Raw genomic sequence first — 11542 nt, 5'->3', positions numbered from 1 at the left:
TTTTTTGGTCTTTTTGAGACAGGGTCTCCCTGTAGCCCCAGCTGTCCTGGAACTCACTGTGTAGACCAGGCTGGCCTTGAACTCACAAAGATCCTCCTGCCTCTGACTCCCAAGTGCTGAGATTAAAGGCATGTGCCACCGCTCCCAGCCACCACCTATGTTTTTTACCAGATCTCGGAGCAGGGCATAAAAGACATGCTACTGTATTTATTTGACCAGGCTCCTGTGGAACAGTAAATCTCCCACACTGAATATATTTCTTTGGAAAGTTTCAAAAAGGTTATTCAGAGAAACTGCTGACAGGAAATCTCTGAAAATCTATCTTTTGAACAAAGAGATCTGCATCTATCTATGTTAGTATCCACAAAGTGGATACAAAAAGGTTTGCTCAAGGCTTGCCTGGAAGGGGGAGGGAAGGGTCTGACACCTGGATCAGCGATAACCACAGGTGAGCGTCTATGATTGAGACCCTGGAGACTTTGCATAAGATCAGCAGTTTGCCTCTTCTCTTGACCCTCCCTTAGGTTGTGCAGTCCCCCCCGCCCACGTCTCTGCAGGAGCCCCTCTGTACAGCACTGACACTCTGTAAGCCTCTACCATCCCTACCATTTGGCACGTTCCTTGCCTCTCATATCTTTCACATAGTTCTTGTGCAGAACAGTTACATTTTAGGTAAATAATAAACAACTTTTTAGCATAAGTATGCCTTGTAGAGTATTCAGGACATACCAATTATGTCACAGGACAAACTTATACTAAAAAACTCTTCAGAGGCCTGGTGTGGTGGCGCACACCTTTAATTCCAGCACTTGGGAAGCAGAAGCAGGCGGATCTTTGTGAGTTCCAGTCTCAATAAGACCAAAAAGAAAAAAAATTCTTCAGAGACAGGTGAAGCGCAAAGGAAGAAAAAATCTTGCTGGGAAAAGCCAAGTCTAAGCCATGCTTACATGTTTGGCCTTGTCATTCAGGCAAGGGCAAAGCTTCTGTTAACCTGGAATATCTCTGGCTGCAAAGGGGACTGCACATTCAAAAGGGGTGAGATTTGATCAAGTCCAAGGGCCAGTGGCAATGGATAGGGAGGATCCACCAGCAGCAGGTAGAATTCCCACTTAGCAGGACTGTAGATGACAAGAATGAAGTGAGGAATCTTTGAACACAGTGCTGTCTGTGTGAAAGGGAAGTATGGCCAACAAAGGTCAAAGAACAGAGGCAGAAAACAGAGAGTTTGTTTTTACCCCTACAAACATAATCTGAGGCAAACTGATACATCACTTTGCACCATCCCAATGAGAACGCCTAGTCCAGATTCAGAGCAGCAATTAGGACCTGACATGGACATAGGAAGCATCCACGTGAAGGAAGTGAGGGAAGACACACTGAGTGTCTTCAGAAGGAACCTGATGTTTTAGCTAGGTCACCATGTGAGGGAACATCCAGCCTGTTAAAATCTTCAGATGGGAAGCAATGGTGTAATGGTGCTCCTGACATCAATTTGATTAGACTGAGAAACACCTAGATCAGTGCTCACCTCTGGGTGTCTGTGAGGACATCTCCAGAGATGATTAGATCATGAGGACTCTGATGTAATGGATGAAGTAATCCCTTGGTCAATTTATAATATAATGGTCTTTTAAAAAGGCAATAGAAAGTAGGAGATGGGGTGTAGGTGGAAAGGAGTGTAACTTGGGGCATATCCCTGGGGCTGAATCTTCTGGATCCTTCCTCGCTCCTTTTCTCTACTTCCCGTCTGCTACATGGACAGCCATCTCCACCATACACTCTCACTATGAATGATGTTCTTCTTTACAACAGGCCCAGAAACAGCCAAGTGACCAGAGATCCTTGGAAACCATGAGCCAAATAAATAATTCCTCTTTTACATTGTTCTTCTCAGATACTTAAGTCATAGCAAGATGAAAAGGGAATCAAATACAAAATGAGCAATATTCAAGGACTGTAATTCAAAACACAAGTCACATCTGTAATATTGCTTTAAATCAGTATAAGGTATATATACCTTATACTGATTATATTTGTAAAGGAGACCATATACAGCCTCACTTATTAGACTATTTCATTTACACAGGATTTCTTTTTCTATAATATCATCACATTCATTTCTTTTTCCTTTGTTTTTATGAGGTGGGGTCACATTCAACAGCCCTGGCTAACGAACTCACAGCAATATTCCTGCCTCAGCCTCTTAAGTGCTGGGTTACAGAATTGTCTTTCTTCCCTTCTCCCACTCCATGAGCAGCACTACCTCCCAAACCCCCATGCACACCATAATATATGCACAGTGGCATAGTTCCCATCTATACCAGTCTACCTTCTACCTTTACCCTCTTTCCCACAGGCTCAGCCTTGTAAGCCTTCCTTCCCAGAAAACCCTTCCCTTGTTTACTCCAGCTGACCTAGACTGTGCCCACAGCCCCTTTGGCTCAAAGAGAGAGTATGTGGCACTGTACATTTAGTCCAAACTAAAAGCAGGCAAATAACCCCCTGTTCCAAATAACCAAGCCTTCTTTATGCTCTGTGGGTGACTTAGCACATCTAGCCTTAAATAAGTGGTGAGTATTTTTAAGCAAAAACCTCCACGTTGAACAAGCCAACAGATTTTAACAAGAGGAATTTTCTCTGATTAAATATTGGCTGTTCCAAAATTCAGTCCAGTTTTGGAAAAAGAAAACATACATCACACACAGATTCCATACACAAGGGTGTTACATCTTAACTCTGCTCTGGGCATCCAAGGACATGGCTTGTGAGCCAGGCTCACACACTGAGTCTGTGTTGTTCTGTGCAGACCTCTGAGAGCAAGAGGTTTCCTCCCATTCCTCAGAGAAAGCAGTCTCAAAGCCACCAACCATCAAGTAAGAATAGTTTACATGGACTTCCAATCCTTATTCCACTGCTCACTTGGGCAGGTTTACCTCACCCCAGTCTCACCTTCCCTATCTATAAAATCAAATAATCTCATGGATGTTATCCTGAAAACTCCATCAGATAATCCTTGTGGAGGGCTTACTACAGTTCCTTGCCCACAGCAGTTGTTAAGTAAACTAAAGCATGTATAACATACAAATGGAATGTTCTAGAAAGGGAGACATGCTGCAAAGATTACTGATGTATGTACTGGACTAAACAAGGGGAGAAGTTGAGCACCTTGGAGCTCCATTTACTTTATCAAAGAATTCACTCGAGATTAACTTATAATAATGTAAATAGTGCCTTGGGTACAATTCTTTAAGAACTGAGTTCCAGCAGGGCACAGTGGTACATATCCATAATCCTAATACTTGGGAGTCTGAGGCAAGAGTATCACAAGTTAGAAGCTAGCCTGGGATACATGATGAGTTTAAGGCTAGTCTGAGCTACAAGGCAAGACCCTGTCTCAAAATATGAAGGGCTAGAGATGTAGCTCAATAGTAGAGCATTTGTTTAGCATGTATAAGACCCTGGATTTGAAACCCAGCACTGAAAAAAATAGTTTAGAAAAAAAACAAAGGAAGGAACACTTACTTACCTGTCTTTCACAGACCTAGTCACCTAAAAAAATGTATATCTGGGAAACATTTCCAAAGAATGAGCATAAGTATTAAACTCAAGGAGAAAGAAGCTCAAAGAAGCAGCCATACATAATTCTGCCTGCAAAGAAGAGGTGCTAGCAATTTCTATAACAACGTCAATCATGGATAAATTAATATCAAAAAATAAGGGAAAAGGAGATCACTCTGCTGGTAAAGTACCTGTTGTGCTAGCATGAGGACCCAAGTTTGGATTCCCAGCACCCAGTAAAAAGCTGGGCACGTTCTCAATAAATTTTTTAAAAAGTTAGGAAATAAAAACAACAACAACCAAAAACATTTCAGGAAGCATGGTCAAGTGTTTTAAATAACTCTGCCTACCACTCTCACCAATTATTTCTTCAGTAGTAGAAATGTCTCTGTACTACATTTTTCTTCTTTTAGTTAAGATAAAACACTTGAACAGTGCAAGAATTAGGAGCATCTATTCATTCACCATTTTCTTCATCTGATACTTCCATCCATTTGTGGAGCATCTATGTTGGTAGAACTATGTTAGCTACTTAAATGTGTGGGAAAAGTAAGAAATCATGGTAATGAACCATGTCTTATACATTATTTAAATATTTTGAGTTGAGGGGCTGGAGAGATGGCTCAGCAGTTAAGAACAGTGGCTGTTCTTATAGAAGACCAAGGTTCGAGTCCCAGCACCCACATGGCAGCTAACAACTGTCCATAACTCCAGTCCCAGGGGATCTGACAGCCTCTTCTGACCTCTGTGGGCACTGCACGACACAGGTGGTACACTTACCTACATGCAGGCAATACATGCATATTCATAAAATAAAAATAATAAAATTTAAAAAAATAAATATTTTGAGTTGAAATATGTCTTTTTCTATGCCAGAGGAGAATAGTCTCTGTACACATCAAATGAGCTATGGAGTTAAATATGTAAAAGTATCCCTTATCAACTAAAATATGGCCATGAATTACACATAAATAAATAAAATTCACATATATTAAAAAAAAAAAAAAAAGCTGGGCACAGCTGCCTCCCCAGCACTGGGGAGGCAAAGATGGGAATTCCTGGGGCTCTCCCAGGTTCAGTGACAGACCCTGTCTCAAAATAAGATGGAAAGTTAAAGAGGAGAATACCCAGCATCAACTGCTGGCCTCCATACATATTCATACACATATGCAAGAGTACCTACACACAGATGTGCACACGCCCATGCTCAAATAATTCACATCTGTCACTTTACAAACACACACACACACACACACACACACACACACACACACACACACACACACACACTGGCTAGGATCTTAGATGCTACAAACTTAGGGGAAAAATAGTATAGATTCTTTGGTGGTTCTTACAGAGATAAACGGGAAGAAGACAGTCATGGTTCAAAAAGAGTCTGACCAGAGATGAAAATGTGGTATGAGCAAAGCAAATTAGTCTTACATTTCATTCTATCATATTTCTGGAGCATCAAATGAAACCAAGCTGCTGCTGAGAAAGCACTGAGCAGCTCAATATGAGTGGTGAATTAAGTGCATGGAAACTAGAAGAACAAGATCTGCAAATTCTGTCTAATTATCCCTAACTTAAAAAGAATGCTGGAATGGCAAGCCTCTCTCGGTCAGCCTCCCTCTCTGATACCCAACACAACTTCAAACTCTAAGACAGTGTGTTTCCTCCTTGAAGTGATACTGACAGCAGTATCTGCCTGTCACCCACCAGGGCACAACAGCTATGAGACAGGAATGTCAAGCAGCCTCGACGCTCTCCTGGACAGGGCTCTTTCCTCAGTAAATTGGCATCCTGAGACTCTCTGGGGAACCTGCAAACATTTGAAGACACCAACACTCAGTGCTTGCTTTTCTTGGTTTAGGTATCTGGCCATTTTTTTTTTTTTTTTTTTTTTTAATGTGAAAAGTCTACATTGTATCCTTTTAAAAAGAGAAATTAAAATTCCATAGTCTGGTTTAAGCTGACCCTGCTGCCACCTCTCAAACCAGGAACTTCATGTCCCCAAACAGTAAGTCTTCAGAACTCAAAAGCATGGAGACAGACTGACAGTATAGTTCATAAGTCCTCTATTTGTGGTTTATATGACTAAACAGCTAGGAAACATCTCTGATTGAAGTGCTAAATAAATAAATAAGCTTTCAGTCCAAACCAGACAGCTCGCATAAGACTTAGTAGGACAGGAAGAAGGACTCTTCCACAGACAACAGAATGGGTCAACGACTTTCACCCTCTATTGGGAAAATTAGGTAAAAATGAAGGTAGAACACTCAAACCAGAACCACATCAGTTACTGATCTTGAAGGAGAATGGGAGTAAATCCCAGTGAAGAGTTCTGTAGCCCTTGACTAAAACAACAGTAGAGAATGGGAGTCAGAAAGGGGTTGTCCTGTTAGATGGGACACAGCTATGAATACAGGTAGAGGGACCTGGGCTAGGAATCTCAGGTTTGAAGTTGGCAGGCAGTCGAGGAAGGAAATCAGAGATGGTGGGGCAATAATGCACTTAATGACAGCTTGCACTGGAGGCGCCTGTGTAAAGGGAAAGGGTGGGTAGCTGACTGCACAAGGGTGCTCAGGAAAGAGCTGGACTAGAGATAAGGATTTAGGCTGGGGTTGGCACATGCTTGTAATCTCAGCGCTTGGGAAGCAGAGGCAGGAGGACTGTCTCAAGTTCAAGACCAGCCTGATGTATGAAGCAAGTTTCAGGACAATCAAGAAAGAGATGAGGATTTAGGGGAGGACAGCATGCACACGACAAAGGAGACATCGGACAGGAGTGGATCAACAGTCCTGGGAAGAAAGAGGGGTAAGGGAACGGGGGTAAGGCCAGCCTCAAACCAGAAAAATGTGCATTCAGGGAATATTAAGAGCCTCAGTGAAAAATCTGAAATAATTAAATTAGCTAAGTTTCCCCTTAAATGTATGAACTTGGAATACAGCAGTGACATGTCACAGCAGATACAACTGTAGCTATCTTCTGTGGAAGTTTGAAAAACTTAATAAAATTAAGAGTTTGCAAGGGTATCTATTCACCACCACACATGACACATGCATTACAACACAGGGTTTGATCATCCACTCATTTCCGCCTACTGTGTGCAAGTATTGTTTAGGTCCACAGAGACACTGAATGAAACAGATTTAAAATCCATGCTACAGGGTTGGGGATGTAGCTCAGTGGTAGGGCTCTTGCCTAGAATGAGGGAGGTCTTAGATTTGAGCTCAGTACCACAAAATTAGCTAGTTAATTAATTTAAATCCATGCTAATAAGAAGCTAATTTCTAGTGAAATGCTGTGCATATACCCATGGTAATATACACACATTAATCATGGTATGTATATTACAAATGTTTGAAGACTTTTATTGCTTAATTTGGACTATTCTTGATTTTTTTTTTTTTAACCTTGATAGGACATGAGAATCGACTAGTCTTCAAAGGCAGGACCCCAACATATTTAAGCAACTCACAATTCTGGGAACCCTCATCATTTGTTTCCCAACTGTTACTGGAAACCAGTAACATTTATATCAGACTGGGATCTGCATGTACTCATTCTTACATTCCTCACTGTTTCTTGATTCCCCAACACACTTGACACGGATACATGAAAATAAGAACTCATTTCTCTATAAATTACTTTCTGTTTATTTCATAATGCCATACAGAATAAGAGGCATCATACTAAATTATGCTTGCCTAGTCAGCTTGGCATGTGGTTCACACAGTTCTTATCTGTAATTTAAGACCTAACTCTGGTCCCTCAGTATTAACTTTAGCAACTAAAGCTAGCCCCTCACAAAAAGGGACAAAAATTGCATGTAACACACATAGAGCCATTCAGGGTCTAATATAGGAGTCAGCTAAAATACAGCCTGTGGGTCACATTCAGTCAGTCTCCTGTTTATGGAAATAAAGTTTTATTGGAACAGAGCCATGCCCATTTGTTGGCACATTGTTTGGACTGCTTTTGTACTACAATGGAAATCAGTGCCTGCAGTGCTTACTAGCAGGCCCTTAATAGGAAAAGTCTGCCCACCCTCCCACTATGAGGAAGCATAGCACAGAACAGTTAACTGCTCAAGTACAAATTTACATTTCAAAGGCAGAGTGGCAACTGATGACAACTCACTTTGCCCACCAGAAGCCAAAGGAGCTAAAAGCTGAGAGAGACATGCAGTCTCAACACTGCCTCTGGCTGCTGCCTTCCCTAGGCCCTCTCCTCACTAGATAGATCTGTCTTCAAACAGAAGCTGGCCTTATGCAACTCAAACTGTCCATCTCTTGCATGTCTTTTTTAGGGCAGCAAATAGGTATCCGATGTGTATTTTTTGATAGAGAGAGTAGAAGTGGGTAGGGAGCTGACATTCCTATGCTTGTTGAATGCTGAGACGCCCTCATCAGCACTAACAGACTCTCTCACATCTGTTCCTGAACCACAGGCTGTGAAACCAAAAATAAAACCCACACTGATGAAAGCCGGCACTCAACAGATAATTTTAGACTCATGTGAAGACTGTAGAAAACTGTCTGGCTAATCTTGGAGAGTCGCATCCCCTTGTGATTACATTCACTGTCACCAGAGAGGTAAAACTAAGTCCCTGCTACAAACCTCTCCCTCACTTCAGCTGTCTTCCCAGACATTCCAGGTTTCTCATTGACTGCAAAGGTCAATAGAAGAGCTGAGTGGACTGTGCTGTCTCCAACATTCACAAGTGAAGTTTACAAACTTTTGCTTTCACAGTATATACTGTGTACCCATACAGTCTAACACCAGGAGCTCCTACCATACACACTTGCTTCAGATCTTCCTGCCTCAGTCTCCCAAGTGTTGAGATTACAGGCATTCATTGAAAAAGGGAGCTGCTAAACTGTTCTTTTTCCCCTACCTGAGGTTCAGTGCTCTAAAACAACTATGTTATTCATACTTCATCCCCAGCACCCTCAGTATGTTTGGCACCCACACTTAAATGAATATATCAACGAAACCAGCTGATTTTAAGATGTTTTAAAATAATGTACTCAGGAATAGGCATGGTGGTGACTATTTGTAATCCCCACACTCAAGAGGCTGAGAGACAGAAGGTTCACTTGAGTTCAAAGCCAACTTGGCCTATGTAGTAAGTTCCAGGCCACTCTAGGCTACAAAATGAGACCCTGCCAATTGCTTCACACACACACACACACACACACACACACACACACACACACACACACTACAGTCACATACTACAGTGGTTTCATCTGCAGGTATTTGATAGAATGTGTGAATTGTAGAAGGGCCACAAGCCTCAGGGAAAGCCATAAATCCATTAAAGTGTCTAACTGGCCCTAAATTGGCAGCCTGGCCTTGCTCAAGCCTGGCTCTACTCACCCCTTATCAGTTAGTCACTCTGAAGCCTGAGAGAAAGTGTTTGTGGAACTCCCCTGTCTCCTCTAAGGCCATAGATAACACTCCTGCCAGTTTCTGGGGAAATAATCTTGAGGAGACCCTCAATCACTCCAAGGACACCAAGTCCTGGCACTAATTCAACTCCCTACTAAGTGCAGCTGTGTGTGCCCCCCGCCCCCATTTTCTTTGTCTAATTGTAGATGCTTGGTTCCCATGAACAGTCTCTACCTCTCACTGTAACTTCTTTGAATAAAGGAAGATATATTCCTTGCCTGTTGCAAGTCTGGCTCTGGTTTCTTGTCTCCTACTCCTCTATCTCTCCTTTTATTTTCCAGAAATCTAACAGGTATAGTGGCACACACTTGTAATCCAAGCCAATCCCAGCATTTAGGAGGTAGAAAGGAAGGACTGGGTGTTCAAGGTTATCCTCAACTATACAGTGAATTCAGAATGGGCTACATGAAATCCTATCTCCACGGAAACAAAAACAATGGATGACTGAAACCATGGACAATATTAAATTCAGTTTGTGTGTGTGTGTGTGTGTGTATGTGTGTATATATATGTATATTTACACATACATAGTCCTATGACAAAGTTTAATTTATAAACTAGACCCAGTAAGAGATTGGCAACAATAATAAAACAAAACAACAATAGCTAGCGGGCTGGAGAGATGGTTCAGAGGTTAAGAACACTGGTTGTGCTTGCAGAGGACCCAGGTTTGGTTCCCAGAGCCCATATGGTGGTTAACAACCTCTGTAACTCCAGTCTCAAGGAATTTGATGCCCTCTTCTGGCCTCCACAGGCATTGCATGCACATGGTGCACTTAAATACATATAGGCAAAAAACCTCCTAAACATTAAATAATAATTTTAAAATGGTAATTAAATATATTGTAACAACATAGTCAGCTTCATTAGTTTTGCACTTTGGAACCATATAAAAGAGTTACTTGAGCCAGGTACAGTGGCACATCCTAAAATCTTAGTATTAAGCCAGAAATTTTGGAAAACGTAGTCCAGTGGAAAGTACTACCCTGTAAGAAATCTAATTATCCTAAGACCCTTATGCACTGAAGAAATCCAAGCTAAGCCAGACACAGTGGATTTCTCTGAGATTGAAACAGGCCAGCTGGGGCTACAGGGAGACACGAGGGAGGGAAGGCTGGGTGGAGAGAGAGGAAGGAAGGAAGGAAAGAAGGAAGGAAGGAAGGAAGGAAGGAAGGAAGGAAGGAAGGAAGGAAGGAAGGAAGGAAGAGGAGAGAAGGCTGGGTGCAGCTCAGTGGTAGGGTAATTGCCCAGCATGCATGAGGCCATGGGCTCAATGCCCAGTACCAATAAACAAACAAACAAAAGAAGAACTGCCTGAATTAAAGTGCTGTGATTCCCTAACAGTGACTCTAATAAAATGATGGCCACTGAGTGACAGCAGGTAGTAGTCCACAGAGTGTGGGTATGCTAAATAAAGGGGTAATTCCTGGCCTAGGCAGGACAGAGTGGTACAGTGCACAATCTAAAGTTTTGAACTGTTTATTTCTTAATTTTATATGTAATATTTTTGGATTTCAGTTGACCCTAGATAATCAAAACCACAGAAAACAAAACCTTGAGGTAGGGCTACTGTGTTCACAATATTTATGTGCTTATTCCCACTCCCAACATTCTAATGCTATTTCATCTTAGCTCATTCTATGTTGCGGTATGGTGTTCATTTCCAACTGTAAGCACTTGTCTGTTCTATTTATCTGCAAGTGCATCAAGGCCAGATGCTTTTTGATGGTCACAGTGAAAAGTCTGAGAAAACTCCCATTCTCATGTCATCATTCTCTCCCTCCCACAACCAGGCCAACCTTAAAAAAGATCCAGTTAACATCTGGTGCCTCCCAAAGGGTTCTGGGTAAGGGATCCTGACAGACAAGGACAATGAGAATTGTTTCCTTGCTTTTAGCTCCTGGCAAGCTAACGGTTACTGGACAAGAGTCAATCTCTGTCCTTGATTCAGATGCCAATAAAAGCCTCTCAGCATGATATCCACTAGTTCAAAGTGCTGCCTCCAGTACAAAACAATTTCCCACCACATTCATTGTGTGGAGGAGGTGGCCCAGCAATGAGGAGCCAGGGCTGGGACCTGCAGGGATCCCTGCTTGCTCCCACAGTCTAGGAACTGAGCCCAAACACTACACTGTTTGCAAACCCGTGTCCCTAGTCACTCCTACTAAGAAGGCATAGAATCCAGAGGATTTAAGGAGTCGAAACTCACTCACTGCCAGACCCCTTCTCCCCCTGCCCAGGCAAACTCTGATGGGCTCCTAGTGACTCACATGACCTGAGGTTCTACAGCCCAAACCACTTTAACCTCAAAACCTTAAACTCTTTGACACAACTGACCTGCAAACTACAGCAATCCAATGAACTCAGCTGCTCTGGAGGAGAACTTTGGAAAGTCATCTCAACTCCGCTGGGTTAAAATAATAAATTAAAAAAAAAAAAAATCTCCAGAAGCAAAGAACTGAGGCAGCAGTATTTCATCTTATTTGATATTAATCTAACACAAAATATAACAGGCAGCCACAGAGAA

The 11542-nt window shown here is 42.1% G+C and overlaps 1 protein-coding gene across 2 annotated transcripts in view; it reads right to left on the bottom strand.

Annotated features, from left to right (window-relative positions):
- Positions 1 to 11542, bottom strand: part of Serinc5 (serine incorporator 5) — a 109410-nt gene that overhangs the window by 31406 nt on the left and 66462 nt on the right. The gene's annotated exons all lie outside the window — the stretch shown is intronic.

Source organism: Nannospalax galili, unplaced genomic scaffold, assembly GCF_000622305.1.
Source record: "Nannospalax galili isolate Female #2095 unplaced genomic scaffold, S.galili_v1.0 scaffold45, whole genome shotgun sequence".
Lineage (NCBI taxonomy): Eukaryota > Metazoa > Chordata > Mammalia > Rodentia > Spalacidae > Nannospalax > Nannospalax galili.
This window is presented reverse-complemented; position numbering and strand designations above follow the sequence as displayed.